The sequence below is a fragment of the Podarcis filfolensis genome (assembly GCF_964270895.1).
Source record: "Podarcis filfolensis genome assembly, chromosome: 3".
Taxonomy (NCBI): domain Eukaryota; kingdom Metazoa; phylum Chordata; class Lepidosauria; order Squamata; family Lacertidae; genus Podarcis; species Podarcis filfolensis.
In genome coordinates, this window is record NC_139606.1 from 71,137,059 (window position 1) to 71,154,333 (window position 17,275).

Genomic DNA, 17,275 nt, shown 5'->3' on the forward strand with positions numbered 1-17,275 from the left:
TCTTCGCTAATTTTCATTAGTTGCCAGTAATTCATTTATTCCCATTCTGAATGGTTTATTTCATAGCCTGAAACTCCAAAAATCATCTTAATATCTAGAAAGGTTTTGATATTATAAAGGATTACACTTTGTTTTATAGAAGTTTACACTCATTACTTCATAGTAAGAGCAGTATAGGCCCAAAGCCCCCCAAGGCAGGTCATATCTTACCTCAGGAACAAGAGGACCATGCTAGATTTCTTCTGGGAAGGAGCTAATTTCAGACTTGGGTAGGCCATTCCTTAGCACAAAGGATGTTACTCTATCACCACAGCTTTTATGGTTACTTGGATCACAATCCATGCTTGAGAGGCCATGGGCCACTAGATAAACAGCCTTGTTGAGTGAAACTAAGTGCAGCCCCATCTCTATGCATGCTTGCTTGGAAGTAAGTCCCACTATGATCTACGGGGCTTACTCACAGGGTAAGTGTGCATAGGATTTAATTAACTGTTCTTAGGCCAGGAAGGTGATGTAATGTTGTCTTTATGTTGTACAACAAGATCAATAAAACAACTGATAAATACTGTTTGGTAAAAAGAAATTCCCATTTCAAAAGCCTGCCTAAATAATACAGTTTTCAAAAGATGTCTAAAAGAAGGCAGAGATTATTGCTGCTGGGGCTCTACGGGCAGGGAGTTCCATGGAGCAGGGCCTGCCATGCTACAGGCACCAGTCCCTGGGGCAGTTTGAGTGAACCTCAGGAACATGGACGGTGCCATTGAAAGTGCTCCATCGGATGCTCTCAGTGACTGAGGAACAGCATAAGGCATCAGGTGATCCATGAAGCAGCTTAGGGCTTCATGAATTGACACAAGAACTTTGAAACTGGGCCTGTTGCCCATCCTCTTGCCCAAGTTTATGTTCTCTGCCTCACTATTGCCTTCCAATCCCGTTCTGCGTTGTCTCAGCCCTCTTTCCATTTTCCTGGCTCCCACTTCTCGCTTGGCTCTGTCTCCTGTTGCCTTCTTGACATGGTTTGGCTTTCCGACCTTGGCGTGAGGTCGGACCTCGCAGCGTCTGGGCTAGCTCAGATTACATCGCTTCTGCCCTGGTCTGACTCATCAGCTGGCTTTCAATCCCAGTCGTGTTCCCTCCAGCCGTCAACAGCATTCCAACCCTCTGCACTTGATTCCATTTCTGTCCCCTGCTCTGGTCAGCTGCTGTGTGCCTCGAAACAGTCTTTTAATGGAGCTTCTCATTTTCCTCAAAGGGAACAAAGGCACTGTCAAGCTTGCATTGGTCGGGGCATTTCAGTACATAAAAATAGGTGGCTTTTATCCATCAACATATTGCCTTGTTTGTAAGCTTCTCACCTCGGGAACATTGGGCTGGCCACTGATGGAGATGGTTATAGGTGAAGATGGAGCTTTCACCTCATCAAACAAGGAAGGCCCAATTGTTGGAATGGACTGTTGTTTGCTAGCAGCCCTCCTGGTAGCTTTCAAGGTCAGTATAGTTCACCCACCCTTGCTTGGCACTGACCTGAAATCCTGTGCTTAGTTATATACCAACAAACTGCTTTCAACCTTCTGGCTGATTTCAACCTGGGACATGTCATATTATCTGAGCACATTCTCAAACAAGAAATGCATTAATTCACTGCACAACCCTGTAGATCAGGCATTTATTCTCACTAATTTGGGATGCAGGCAATACAAAGAGTGAAGCAGACAGCACCGCCAATTCCTTGGCAGAAGACATGATAAGAGAAATTAGTTTCTGACCTAAGATGCCAGGGGTACCCCTAGAAATATGAACATTGCCCCACATTTTAAGGGCTTGAAAATAATGTGATGCTAAATGTGTCAGTGCCAATCGCAGCATAGGTTTTAATGTATCTAATAGTAAGCACAGGAGAAGGAGGATTTTTATAATGATCACAGCTTGCTGAGATTTAGAGAAAGTTTTACCCTTCTTTCCCCCATTTGTGATATTAATGAAAATTGTGAGTCGTCTCACATGGCAATTCATAATAAGTGAAAAGTTCCTATTGCTGCGGGGGGGGGGGTGACTTTTGCAGAGCTAATAGATAGCGAGGAAAGTAGAAATCCTATGCTTCCTGTATGCTGTGGTCCTGCTAAAACTGGGGCAGGAGGTTGTTTCAAATAAACCAACTCTTAAATAAGCCAATATGGTTGGCAGCAATGCAGTCAGCATCATGCACAGTTAGCCCATAATGCTCCACTTAAAAGCATGTTTTTTTTAAAAAAAAAAAATTAGTACTTGCTTTAAACTTCTTTCAGACAGGCAGAAAGCAGCAGCAAATGAAAGCTGGCAAGATTCATTTCCCTTTTTTATTATTGGGGAGAGGGGATGTCAACATCTCATTTCCCTAAAATGCACCTAGTGCTCAGTCAAGAGTTTCTCTCTTGGCTCAAGTGATGAGCCCACAGAGGCGTTTAAAATGAACAGTGTGCAAAGAACAGGATGTCGTTTTCCCCTGGAGCCAGAAGCTAGGAGCCATCTCCCTTGGCTCAAGATTTATTTCTCATGGCTTTAGCCATGAAGGCTGACCTTGCTACTCTGTGGGAGAAAGCTGGGATTGCATACTCAAAAACCTAATGAACCTTTTGCTGCCTGTGCAGTGTTGTCTCACCCTCTGTTGCTAACCACACTGTCTTTGTGCAAAAGGACAAGAAGGTCCCTGCTCAGATTGTGTCATTTCCTCTTTCTCCAGACCTTAATGTATATTATTGGCCTTATCCACTGACAACTGGTTTGTGGCAGCAAGGAAATTGTCAGCAGTTACTTGAGCTGCTCAGGGGTAAACCCATAAAATCATCACTGCTCTTCAAACTCGGATCAGTTGACAGTCTCGTTACTGAGCACCCTTCTCAGGATTTATTGACTTGAGAGAATATTCCTCTATAGATAGATCCAAGCACCTTTGCTGCGTGGTCCATTACTAAAGGCAAGAGTTAATTTTGTGGGCAGCTCATATAAAGAAATGAATGTCTCTCATCATGTCTGGAATGCCTTTTTGTGCTCAAAGGTGAGAGTTTGGTGATACCCATATTCCTAAACCCTGATTTTCCATTTAGACAACACATCCCACCCCCAATTCTAAAAACAATACATAGGAATGCTGTCACAAATTATAGCGGCCGGCACACCTGCTCTGACCACATATATTTCAACCATTGGTATCCTTTACTCACCAAGTTACTAAAGTCTGTTCTAAAATATCTGGCATAAGCAGGTAGTTGTTCAGATGAGAGGGCATGAGAGCTATTTTTATTGGACATAATCTGCTTCCTCTTTAAATGAATGTGCCAACTCCCTCCCCTGTCAGCTGATATAGAGGAGCTTCAGTAACTTATGTTTCCCATTTTTTAGAAGCTGCAGCATGCCTTTTCATACTGAATAACCATAAAAAGCCATCCATGTGAAGAAGGCCAGCATAATATGAGATTACTCTGTAGGCAGGAGTCCCTGAATTGGAGGAATAGAGTGAGAGGTGTCAGGGAGAAGAGAGATGTTAATAAGACTATTCTTAGATGAATTACTGGTTTTAGCCAAATGTCTGCCTATTATACACAGGTCAATTCAAGGTCAGTTATTTGACAAGCTGATTGGAATCATAGAATCATAGAGTTGGAGAGGCTTGATGCAGGAAATCTGGGGCTAGAGCATCATGAACACATGGCTGTCCAACCTCTACTTGAAGTTCTTCAGGAAGGGAGAGCCCACAACCCTTCTAGGTCATTGGTTCCATTGCCAAACTGCTCTTAAAGTACATAAATTTCTCTGAATGTTCAACCTAATTCTAATAGGCCTGTGATGCTAGGGAAATGTACTTCCACCTATGGTGTGTACAGGTCTGTATGTTTTGGTTCTTGGTTTTCAAAGAAATTGCTGCAGTTACTAAGGAGTCAATTCAGATGTCCCCACTTCTTCCTCTCCTATTTTTGGACATAATAATAAAATGGTTACATTAAAAGATCTAGTAATATTTTTTATGGTTGCTTTACACTTGTCCGTCATTCAGAAATGGAAAACATGTCAGGACTTCAAGCTTATTCTTTGGTACAAGACTGTCTGGAATGTTGTTATTTTGGAAAAAAAGTTACACTCCATCTTCAAACATTGCAAGGCACAACTATAATGGATGCTGTTTATGATGTCTGGTGGAATTTTATTTTGTCCATGATGAATACTGCTTACAACAACAACTTACACCAGCTTCTTGTGAGATCTGGAACTTTTGGGTTAACTTTCCTTTTGTCACAGAATGCAACATTTGATTGGGGCCAACCTTTTTCCCTGTGGTTCCTTATTGTTTCCTGTTTCCTTTTTCTTTTTGTGTTATACTGTTTTGTGATATATTGTTATACTGTTTTGCACTAAAATCAATATAAATATTTAAAAAATCAAGACCAGATATGGTAGAACCTCCATAGAACTTTGGGCAAGTAAATCAGGATCAAAGGTCACTTAGCAGACCATCTTGACTGTCTTTGATGTGATGGCAATAATAAGGATGCAAAGCAACTATAAAGCTGTAGAGTGGGGGTGTGTGTGAGAGAGAGACTTAAAGTGCAGCATAGGTGGGGGGGAGGGGAGCTGAGTCCTCCCCACAATGCTCCCTACACTTATTTTTAGCCGTTTTTCTCCTGGTGGGTCTCTGTGACTGAAAGTCACCAGGGATAACAATGTCTAAAAAGCCATTGAAAGGCATGGGAGGGGTCAGCTTGCCAATTCTACCTGCCTTTGCTTCACTTGAATTCATCCATGCGCACACACATGCACATATGTGCACACCACTTGACAAGAAATTGGCAGTACTCAGTTTGGGTCCCTCTGATGTCCTGTCTAGTTGCACTGTTGATCCATGACAAAGAAAGAGAAATCTCAATTAGTTAAAGAGGCTATTTTATAATAATAATAATAATAATAATAATAATAATAATAATAATTATTATTATTATTATTATTATTATTATTATTATTACTTATACCGTGCCCATCTGGCTGGGTTTCCCCAGCCACTCTGGGTGGCTTCCAACCAAATATTAAAAACAATACAGCATCAAACCTTAAAAACTTCCCTAAACAGGGCCGCCTTCCGTTGTCTTTTAAAAGTACAATATTTGCTTATTGCCTTAACATCTGCTGGGAGGGTGTTCCCCAGGGCAGGCGCCACTACCAAGAAGGCCCTCTGTCTGGTTCCCTGTAACCTCACTTCTCACAGTGAAGGAACCGCCAGAAGACCTTCGGCACTGGACCTCAGTGTCTGGGCTTGGACGATGGGGGTGGAGATGCTCCATCAGGTATACAGGACTGAGGCCATTTAGGGCTTTAAAGGTCAGCACCAACACTTTGAATTGTGCTCAGAAACATACTGGGAGCCAATGAAGATCTTTCAGGACAAAAGAGATGGATATTTCAGGAGACATCATGAGAACAGAGATTTTTCAGAGTGGTGAGCTAATGACACAGCGTCTTGGGCAAGAGTTAAGAAGTTATTAATGCCAAAGGTGTTCCCATCCCTAGTCAGTCATCTGTTAGCTGAGGATGTGACTAAACTGGCTTGAAGGGAAAGGAACAGCATCAGCTGGGGAACAGCTTGCTCATGGTCAGCATATTTAAAAAAATGCTTTTCCAATATGTTCAGTAAAGTGCAAGCACCTGCGGTTCAGACCTTTCCTCCTTCTAAGTAAGCATTTCGAAGATCACCCTCATCCAAGAAAGGAGAAGAAGAGAAGAAGAGATGGGAGAAAGCAACCCTCTAGCATTTAGAATTGTTGCGTCATTGTAAACTGGATCAGCAGAGATTGTTTCCAGTGCTGGTTTTTCAGAAAGAGAGATGCCAGATTCTTAACCTGTTTATAGTCTGAAGGCACGTGGTGTTACCGTGGCATTGCTGTAGTCCAGCCATCCTCAGGCTGGGGCATTATTAGATGGGAGCAGGAAAGGAGAGGGAAGAGAAATATTGGCTGAGTGGAAAGGCCAGCTTTTGGACAAATTAAAGATTAAATTCCAAAAAGAAATATATTTTATTCAGAGCATTTGTTGTAGTTTCTCTTTTTTAATCCACCGCGATCAGTACAGCAAAGTTTTCAACTGTTAAATTGGCGCTTTTGTTTGGGGCAACCAAAAAACAGGAACCGCATCAAGAAAGAGAACATCAGGTTTGCATAAGCAAACTTGCATGTATCAATGCAAATTTAGAAATAATTAGTCCAGTTTAGAAGACTTTGACCAGGCACACTGTGTCCCTGCTTGGTTTGCTGTCTAGGTGATCACGGTGGATGGGCAACTCCAAAGCCCTCCCTCCTCCTCTTATTTCTTTGGGTTCTTAACCTTTCAACTGGACTTGGCCAAGACAGTTCTTCAACCAGAGGGTGCCTTCAGATGGCCACCATACATTTAGGCTCCCATCCTTTGCTTATTTACCTGGGATCAAGCTCCCCTGAACTCAGTGGGACTTGCTTCTGAGTAGACCTACATAGGATTGCACAGTTCTTCTTTTGTAACAATGGACATTCAGTTGTTAATAACCAGTGGGCTGGCTGGAGATGTATGTGTTCCCCCCAGCATGCTTGAAACACATGTGGGCAGGGAGGCAATGCTGTGTATCCCTGTACACCCCTGTAACCTCCTCTATGGGATGTCAGTAGAGTAATTAACAAATAATGCTTCCTTAGCAGCCATTCCTTGTGGCTTGGGAGTTCTTATCTTTAATCTGAGATGTGTTTGGCTGCTGCTAATGCCTCAGCAGGGAGGAAAAGGAACTCTTCCTTATTACTTTATATGTTCAAGAGTTGAGTTCTGGAGCTGAAGACAAGTTCTTTATTATTACTTTTCGCAGAGCGAGGCTGAATCTTGGCATTCAAAGAAGGGTTTCAGGGCTAAACCAATGCTTTTATTTCTCCAAGGAAATTAATAAACCAAAGAAGACTCTTGAAAATAACACAACTTTAGGAGTAACCTTTATTTCTCTCTCCTGCCCTTGTGTAGCTGGCTGGCCCGCTGGGCACCTAGTGGGAAAGTGTAGGTGAGCACAATACCATTATATGTTTTGTCTCAAACAACAGAGCAGCTCTTCCCCAACCTGGTGCCCTCCAGATGTTTTGGGCTATAACTCCCATCAGCCGCAGCTAGTGGGATTGCACCGGGTTGAGATAAGAAGCTGAACCACCCGGTTTATCCATATGAAAGAATAATGCGGACTATAAACATCCAGCATGGAAAATGTAAAAAATGGAGAGCAAGGGACAGGGGTTAATTTGAGCTAGCTTGATGATAGCTTTGTCCGGGAAACTCCTTTCAATGCTACTGCACACAGAAAGTAATAATAGAATTGATACAGGCTTTTGAGCATGTGTAGAATGCTTTTGTTTTACCACTGGGCAAATATTTAGCCATTCATTTGAACAATTTGTATACCGTTTAATCACACTTGTTCCTAAGTGGTGTCTATGAGAAGAAGGCTAAACATGAGTCAAAACTTTGAAATTTGGGTCCACTGGAATAATAAAAGTATTCAATAAGTGTTGGAAGTGGGGGGAAGGGGCGGTCTGTTCTCAACTGGAAGGGAGCTCAACTGGGCTCAAAAGGCATGACTCCTGGAAGATAGGAGTTGTGGATCTGAACTAACAACAACAACCACAACCTCAACCATGGGGCACCACTGAGAGTGACTCCCCAGAAGACCTCAGCAATTGAGCAGGGATATACAAAGGATCAGGCGATACCCAAGTTGTTAAATGCCTCATAAACCTTGAATAAAGACCAACCCCATTCCTCACACATCTGGATAAAAAGGGAAGCTTTGAGGGCTGAAGACATGGCATTATTTGGGGAATAATGCGCTGCGTATGGTTAGGAAGATGCTGCATGGGGATGCGTCACAGCTTCTTGTAGAGAAATGGGTCATATTTAGGAAAACAAATCTGGATGGCTTATGGCTAAGAACATGAAGCGCTCACTTTCCTGTCTTATAGCAAGTAGAAAAATCTTGGTAAGAGACACTTGACCCTTTTAAGTATCATCTCAAGGCCATAATGGCCTCTCATGCATATTTATGTACAGTGCTTTGCTTTGATAATGGCCACTTGAAATGAAGCTATGTGAAGTGTGGCAAAAAATACTCCTAGGTCCAAATATCAGACGTGCCTTTGATAACCTCCCACATACCAGCAAATAAAAAAAATGAACACTGCATCTCACAAAGTAGGTGGCGGTGGGCATTTATGCACTGCTTGTTAAGCAGTTGTGTGCACTTCTCGTATACTGACCTAGTAATGGGAGGTTCTTGCTCAGTAGCCAAAGTTGTAGGTTTTTGCTAAATAATTTCAGGAAAGGTCTGCGATGTGACCCATTTTTCAGAGGGCAGGACTCCATTGGAAGGAAGCATCTATTTGAAGGGCTGTCCAGTACAAGTCCATATGGAATATCATGGAATATCAAGAACTGCAAGAGCTTTGAAATTGTCCATTAACACCTGGATGGCTGACACACAAGTCACCTGGGCCCAGACTTTCACCATCTATTATAGCATCCCTCCTTTAACTCCAAGAACAGGCTTCCTCAACCACGGCCCTCCAGATGTTTTTTTGGCCTACAACTCCCATGATCCCTAGCTAGCAGGACCAGTGGTCAGGGATGATGGGAAGTGTAGTCTCAAAACATCTGGAGGGTCAAGGTTGAGGAAGCCTGGACTAGAAGGAGCAACATGGAGTATATGGTTCTCCCACTCCTCATTCAATCCCCACAACAGCCCTATGAGGTAGGTTAGGCTGAGAGGAAATCATTCTTAAGGAAATCAGCCCTGAGTGCTCACTGGAAGGACAGATTGTGAAGCTGAGGCTCCAATACTTTGGCCACCTCATGAGAAGAGAAGACTCCCTGGAAAAGACCCTGATGTTGGGAAAGATGGAGGGCACAAGGAGAAGGGGACGACAGAGGATGAGATGGTTGGATAGTGTTCTCAAAGCTACAAACATGAGTCTGATCAAACTGCGGGAGGCAGTGGAAGACAGGAGTGCCTGGCGTGCTTTGGTCCATGAGGTCACGAAGAGTCGGACACAACTAAACGACTAAACAACAACAAGGCTGAGAGGCAGCGGCTGGCCCAGGGTCATCCAGGGAGCTTCACAGCCAAGTGGGGATTTAAACTCTGGTCTCCCAGGTTCTTGTCTGATACTGTAACTACTAGACCACACTGTGCTGGGATGTATTGTATCTCTATTTAAATCATAGTAATTATTTTTAGATTTGCATACAAATCAGCATGTTCTTTTCATGCAAATACATACCTTCATTTGTTCTCTTTTTTATTATTATGAATTTCCCCTTTCTTGGCAGCGTCTAAGTGGCCACTCCATTTCTGTGGCAGGGCAGTTTGTTTTGTAAGTTCCCTTTTTCGCTACAAAGAACTTTGCGTTGTTCGTTATGCACCCAAAGCAAAATCATATGACTCCCATTTCCTAAGAAACATAATTATCTTATTGATCCTTATGAGGAGAAACACTACTTTGATTGTTAATAAATGCTGCCAAATCTGGTTATGCAAATCTGGATATGGGAAGTCCGGTGTGTGTAAGTGGGGAAATGCTGGCTAAAAATAAATGTCATACAAACATCATTTTACATTTTCCTTAGTTAAAACTCTTGTTTCCAACTGTGGCGAAGGATGTGACCTATGGACATTTCATCCATGGAAAAGAAATAGAGACAAACAGAACACAGAAAGAGTTTTGCAAACACCTTTCCCCGAACACCCCACCACCAATTCCAAAAGTAAAGTATTTTACAAAGCTGAAGAAAAGGGCCAGCAACTGCTTGTGAAACACAATCTTGATGTTTTAAACTCCAAAGAATTTTAGGGAGTTAGATGAGAAGAGCGTGTAGACTCCTTTCCAAAGCATAAGCTATTTTGAAAGCTTTCTTTAAAAGAGGGAAGAAGAAAAGTGGAAGTAGGGGTGACTTCTTCTTGCACAGATAACATTTTTTGCCTGTCCCTCAGCAGAGAAAGATCCATCAAGTTGCAGAATGGTTTCTTGATTCTTTCCCTTCTTCTTAGCCAGGGCTCTAATGAAATTCAAACCTGCTACATCTGCTGTACCACACTGTTAATTAGTTTTCTATTTATTTAGCAGATCTAGAAGTGGAAAGCAATCTATTGCCAGTGAATTGTTTGACTTCTATGCTAAGTAGGCTGCATTCCAATCCTCTGATGTTGAAACTAGCAGGAGCCCAACTTTCATCTCATTGCCATGTCAAATTAGCACCCAGCAGATTCTAGATACAAAAGCTTATCTCTCCCCTGCCCCCCAGCCCACCCCCACCCCTTTTGCCGGTTTTGCAAAAGACCGTCTTGTTCATAGGAGTAAATATAAATAGGCACTGGGAAGTAATTTGCTGTTGCCATCTCTCTCTTCCTCCTTTAAATTGATGGGTTAGTTTAAAATTGGAATACGTAAGGCACAGGCGTTTGGTAGCTTACATTAAACTAGAGCTACAGCGTTGCTGTTTTAAGGGAGCTATGTTTGTTTCATAATGTAAGTTTTAAAGAGAGAGAAAAGTTTTACTCTGCTGGGATAGCTTGCGCAGGAGTGGGGAACTTGTGGCCCTCCAGATGTAGCTGAACCACAACTCCCATCATTCCTGGCCATTGGCCATGCTGACTGGGACTGATAGGATCTGGAGTCCATAGCATTGGGTTAGCAGTTAGCAGTAGAGCATTTGCAAACTTGATCCAGTGCATGATAGTGCAATGCTATGCATGTCTACTTAGAAAACCCGTTTTGCTCACTGAGATTTACTCCCTTGTTGGGTATGGCATTTAGGATTGCAATTTAAAAGAATGTATAGGATAGAAACTTAAAGGTGCAGACTTATACATACCTACTGAGCATTACACCTAGGTAAATTGATTTCTGCAATGGTTACTCCCAGGTAATGAGTGTGAAATACAATGTCCCTAGTTCAAATGTCACCTAAGTGATGAATGCAGCAAGCCACTGTCTTTCAACCTTAGACATACCAGTATTGTTTTAAGGGTGCAGTCGATTATGGTGCTGGAGGAGATTCTTGAGAGTTCCATGGACTGCAAGAAGATCAAACCTCTCCATTCTTAAGGAAATCAGCCCTGAGTGCTCACTGGAAGGACAGATCCTGAAGCTGAGGCTTCAATACTTTGGCCACCTCATGAGAAGAGAAGACTCCCTGGAAAAAACGCTGGTGTTGGGGAAGATGGAGGGCACAAGGAGAGGGGACGACAGAGGACGAGATGGTTGGACAGTGTTCTCGAAGCTACCAACATGAGTTTGGCCAAACTGCGGGAGGCAGTGGAAGACAGGAGTGCCTGGCGCTCTCTGGTCCATGGGGTCACGAAGAGTCGGACACGACTAAATGACTAAACAACAACAAAGGCCTCACTGAAATACTCTGGCTGCTATTGTTTTATTTTATTAGTTTAAATTTACTGTTACTACTACTACTAGTTATTTGCTTGGTAGATTTATAGCCTGCCTTTTCTTTAAATGTCCCTCAGGGCAGCTTATAACCAATTGCAATAATATCACGCCCTCCAACATTTCTCCAATGAAAATAGGGACATCCAAAATTATAATTTTACTATTTATACTCGACACATCTTACTGGGTTGCCCCAACCACTCTGGGCAGCTTCCAACATACAGACAAACATAATAAAATATTCAACATTTTTTTTAAAAAAACCTTCCCTATACAGAATTGCCTTCAGATGCCTCCAACATTTCTCCCATGAAAATAGGGATTTCCTAAGGAAAAGGACGCGGGTGGTGCTGTGGGTTAAGCCACAAAGCCTAGAGCTTGCCGATCGGAAGGTCGGTGGTTCGAATCCCCGCAATGGGGTGAGCTCCCATTGTTTGGTCCCTGCTTCTGCAGTTCGAAAGCACGTCAAAGTGCAAGTAGAAAAATAGGTACCGCTCCGGCAGGAAGGTAAACGGCATTTCCGTGCGCTGCTCTGGTTCACCAGAAGCGGCTTAGTCATGCTGGCCACATTACCCGGAAGCTGTACGCCAGCTCCCTCGGCCAATAAAGCGAGATGAGCATGCAACCCCAGAGTCATCCGCGACTGGACCTAATGGTCAGGGGTCCCTTTACCTTTAAGGAAAAGTGAGACATTCTGGGATCAAATCAGAAACTGGGACAGCTTCTCCAAATCAGGGGTGTCCCTGGAAAATAGGGACACTTGGAGGGTCTGTAATACAAAACAATCTCCCACCCTCCACCATAGTTATGCTGAGATGTGTATATTTGAGATAGCAGTTGTGCATGCACAGATAACATTAATTGAATAGGAGTTCAAAGGCTTGTGGGTGTGGGGAAACTTCTGGCGAATACCACCATGCTCCATCTGTGTTATGTACAACCAGTGGCGTAGCGTGGGTTGTCAGCACCCGGGGCAAGGCAAGTAATTTGCGCCCCCTAACCCGTGGATTTGCGCCCCCTAACCCTAACCCCCAGATGTTGCGCCCAGTGCAGCCGGCCCCCCCTGCACTCCCCACGCTACGCCATTGTGTACAACAACATAAAAATATGCTTTGAAATGCAGTGAGGTTTTTTGGGGGGAAGAGAACTATCTTGCTGCCACTGCTTTTCTAGAGATGGGTGGCAACCCTACCGCTAATGTGTACACAGCTTTAGTTGCACCTGATTCCCTTTGAAATCAATGGGCCTTAAAGATAAGTCAAAGCTAATTTGTCCCATTAGTTTCAATTGGACTTAAGTTCAACAAACTAAGCCTGGATCCGACTCATTATATAATGCTTTGTAAAGGGAATGAGTAGAGACAGGACTTCTAACATAGCGGGGGGGGGGGGGGGAGTCTACAAGCTGTACCAAGGATATTACCTAAATCCTTTAGGCAGAAAAGGAAGCAGTGCTGATAACAAGAGTACATGGCAGGTCTCTGAGGCCTATTTACTCTGATAAAGGACCATCCGTGTTTATTTTTATTATTATTATGAACACTGTCAACTGAATCTCGCTAATGGAAATAAAAACCCTTGAATTGTCCATGACCACCTTTCTTCTACTTGCACAAATACATATTCAGCAGGTGTGCTACTGCTAATGCTGATTAGCATAACTTTTTTCTTAAATAAATGTTACATTTTAAATGGCAGTGGTTGGCATTTTAGTAGCCAGGAGAGGAGAGAGGAATCTTCTTCTTTTTTTAGTTCAGCTTTTCAGATGACCACAGAGTTGATAAGGTGAAACAAATAGCTGAGTCTTTAAGGCAGAACGTGTGAACTGGAGTGGGAATAATGAAGTACTGCAATGCGCAAGCATGCCATGGGATGACGAAGAATAAATCCATGAATTTCAGGATCCTTAAATATACATGGTCTACAGTTCCTGCCTACCCACCTCAAAGAGCTAGATTATCTGTACAACATCTGGAACAATTGCCGGGTAAGGAGGGACTTGGGTACTTCTTGCGAACTATGTCAGAATCTTTCTACAGATTGCCGGCTCACCGTATTTCTGTCCATGGACGGCCCATCACAGTTGTATAAGAAATATGAGCAGTTAATATTAACACTGGGAGGCAGAAGCGGTTCTGGCTGGTGCAGAACCACTGCACTTGCTTCTGGGTGGGTGAGTCATTGTTGTTCACTGAGACAGAGGGGTGAGGTAGTGGGGAGGTTGGTGCAGCACGAACGCCTCACCAGAGGCCACCTGGTGCTCCTGCTTGTCCATGTAAATGGCATTGATATCGCTGCTTGGAAGCTGTCAGAGTGACTCCACACCACCCAGAGAGCCACTTCTGCAGGCAGGAGGCACAGGGCCATACATGCTGGCCCTGTAGCTCAACTGCTTCACATGCAGAAGATCTCAGATCTTTACGTAGGACTGAGAAACCCTGGAGAGCTGCTGTCACCCAATGTAGGCAGTACTGAGCTTGATGGACTAATGGCCTGGCTTGCTATAAGGCAGCTTCCTACCTTGCAATGTTTCTGGCTCCACCTACTCAGTCCCTGACTACCTCTTGTTGATTGAGAAAGGTCTGAAGGGGATTTTTAAAACCACGTTTGCTGCAGTCCCTGCATTATCAGAGCTCCTCAGGTTGACATCCCATTGCCCCACCCCAGCTTAAAATTGGAGGCATATTTCTGTGTTGCGCTCAAAAAGATCAGCGTGGAGAACCTGCAGCCCTCCAGATGCTGTTGAGTGCCAACTCCATTCATTCATTCGTTCATTCATTTACATTTTGATACCATCGTGTCCTCCAAGGAGCTCAAGATGGTACATAGTTCCTTTTCCTCCCCATTTTTATCTTCACAATAATCTTTTGAGGTAGATTAGGCTGAAAGTGAGTGAGTGATTGGCCAAATGCCACGAGGTGAACTTTGTGGCTGAGTGAGGATTTGAACTCTGGTCTCCCAGGTCTTAGTCCAACACTCTAACCACTACACCACACTGGCTCTCCCATTAACTCTAGCCAGGATGCCCAATAATGATGCGAGTTGTAGTGCAGCACCATGTGGAAGACCAGAGGCTCCCCTCCAGCACAATGACGAGACACTCACCTTGCAATAGTGGGATTGTCTATTCATGTTTCCATCTAGCACCCCACTTACGGACGCACTGTTAAAACCATATTCATGGAAGACCAAGGGCTATGGAAGCTTCAGAGATGGTAGCTTAATGTAACATAATGGCTACGAGAGTGAGCTGAGAATCAGAAAGTCCCCAGTTTGAATCTTGTCTCCACCATGAACCCAGTAAGTAGCCTTAGGCAAGCCACACGCCCTCAGTCCCCCCACGCCATCTGCAATATGGGAGACAACAATGGAGACTGATCTTACAGGGTTCTTGTCAGGATTACAGCTAGATAATGCATGTGATACACTGTGAGGACTTATACAAAAGTTAAGCATTATTACTTCAACCCTTCTTATAGCATGCTGGTGTGCCCTAGCACACAGTTTGGGAATCATTGGGTGAGGTGGAGGCAGTGGCGTAGCGTGGGGGGTGCCAGGGGTGCCGGCCGCACCGGGCGCAACATCTGGGGGGGGCGCGAGTCCAGAGGGCCCAGCCGCGTCGTGCCCTCGGCCCGCCCCTATTGTCAGAGCGGCCGGCCAGCCTCCGCCTGCTCCTACCTTGCCCACCCGAGGACTGCGGCAGCGCCCGCCCCCGTGGCCACCTACCCCCGTATCGCCCATTGGCTTGCCTCCCTCAGCCCCGCCTCTCTCCGATGGCCGCGGGGGTGTCCTGCTCGGCGCCGGCGCCTTTTTTCAGGAGGTAGGGAGGCTGGACGGGGAGGTGGGGTCGGAAGCGGGCAGAGAAGGAGGGGAGCTCGTAGCCAAAAGGGCTGCGCCGGCCGGCAAAGGGCCGGGGAAAGTTTGGAGAGGAGAAACGCACCATCATGATTTCCTGGTGGAAGCGGCAGAATTAGGGATGGCGAAGCGTAATTACGCACGAATTTCGCTGGGTGAGAGCTTCGGGGATCGATCGGCGGAAATGGGAATCAATTGGAATATGAGAAAGAGAGAGAGGGACCATCATTCATAGGCATAGATTTGTAGGGTTAGGGGGCGCAAATTACTTGCCTTGCCCCGGGTTAGGGGGCGCAAATTACTTGCCTTGCCCCGGGTGCTGACAACCCACGCTACGCCGCTGGGTGGAGGGAAGAGAATGGAGAAAGCTGCACACATTTTCTATATTGCTGCTTTTGTTTGTTTGTTTGTTTGTCTGAGATATGTATTTGTGTTCCATCTTGTGCTCTGGTGTTTTTTTAAAAATGAATTCGTCTTTCCTCCATATGCAGCAAACAGATGCTGGAGACGAGGGAGCTCGCATAATCAATGAATGATAACTTATAAGATCTGTAAAACTGCAGGAAGAAATCTAAATTTCAGCAAATTTCCATCTTGTCTGGCTTTTCAGTTTGATCAACTAGAGAAAAAAGCCAGTTGAGCATAAAACTCCATCTGTTATTATAGCTTCGGTGAATGTGTGGCTGGCAAAAGAATTTTCAGGGGGACATTTGAGAAGTGTTATGAGGCAAAAACCCTGGAAATTGTAAATGGCATCAACAACAAGCTGACTGAGTAACAGGCAAGGCTACAGTAAGTGGTCTGGATTCAGCTTGTCCTGGAGGAGGCAAACCGTATGCAAGATGAAATGTATGTTTTGCTATTGAATTATACCTGCTTAGATAAAGCTATACCCGGCACGGTCAGACTGCTATGCCTCCCTTTTACAGCAGTAATTAATTTGTTTATATAAACTCTCCCTCTGATTCTTGTTTATGCAGCTGTTCCACTGAAGCACTTCTATTGATGCCTGACAGTGTATAGTCTACTGAATTGAGAGGGCTACAGAATGTTAGGAATGGCTTCACATTGCCCTATATTAACCTGTGAAATAAATCTATCTATTTATTTGTCTAGATAGCACTATTATTCACAGTTTGCTGAAGAGTATAAACCAGGCATACCTAAACTGGTGCTCTCATAGATGTTTTGGACTACAACTCCCACCAGCTGCACCCAGCGAGGCAACACTGTGCTTGGAGGGGAGGCCTAGAGGGAATAAGTCTCAAACATCTAATAACCACTTTAGAGGCTGGTGTAAGCAAGAGAGACAAGCTCCCTGTCCAAGGAGTTTCCATTCTGAATTTCAACAGTGGACACTCGTGTGCTTAATCCAAGGCTAGCCAATGTGGTGCTCTCCAGATGTTGTTGGATTCCAAATCCCATCAGCACAAGCCAGCATGGCTATGGTCAGGGATGATGGTGACTGTGGTCCTGCAACATCTGGAGGACACCATGTTGACTGTCCCTATTTTACTCTGGACATACAAGTGCCCCCCTTCAGATAGTGATTTGTAAGGCTTACTCCAGATGCTTGTAGGCCTTCAGGGCAGTGGAGTATTATTGGTATTGCCTTTGGTATTGCCCCATCAGCATTCCTCCTCTTCATGTGTTTTAAAGCTCTTGTTTGCTTCTCTCCCTGCACTCATCTTGTCTCCCAGATTTCTGTCCCCAAGTTCTCTTCTAACAGTGCCACTGACTGAGAAGGAAAAGAGCTAAAGGACTAACCACACATTGTGCTTTTTCCAACATACCTGCCTCTTCCAACATAAAACCTTAGAGCAGTGTCAAATTTTCTTATTTTCATAATATTCCTCAGTCACAGAAGAAAAACTTCCCTGGGTTTCTTAACTTCAACATTGGAGTACGTAATTTGAAGTTCCAGAATGGTTTTACATGAAGAACAGCCAAATCACC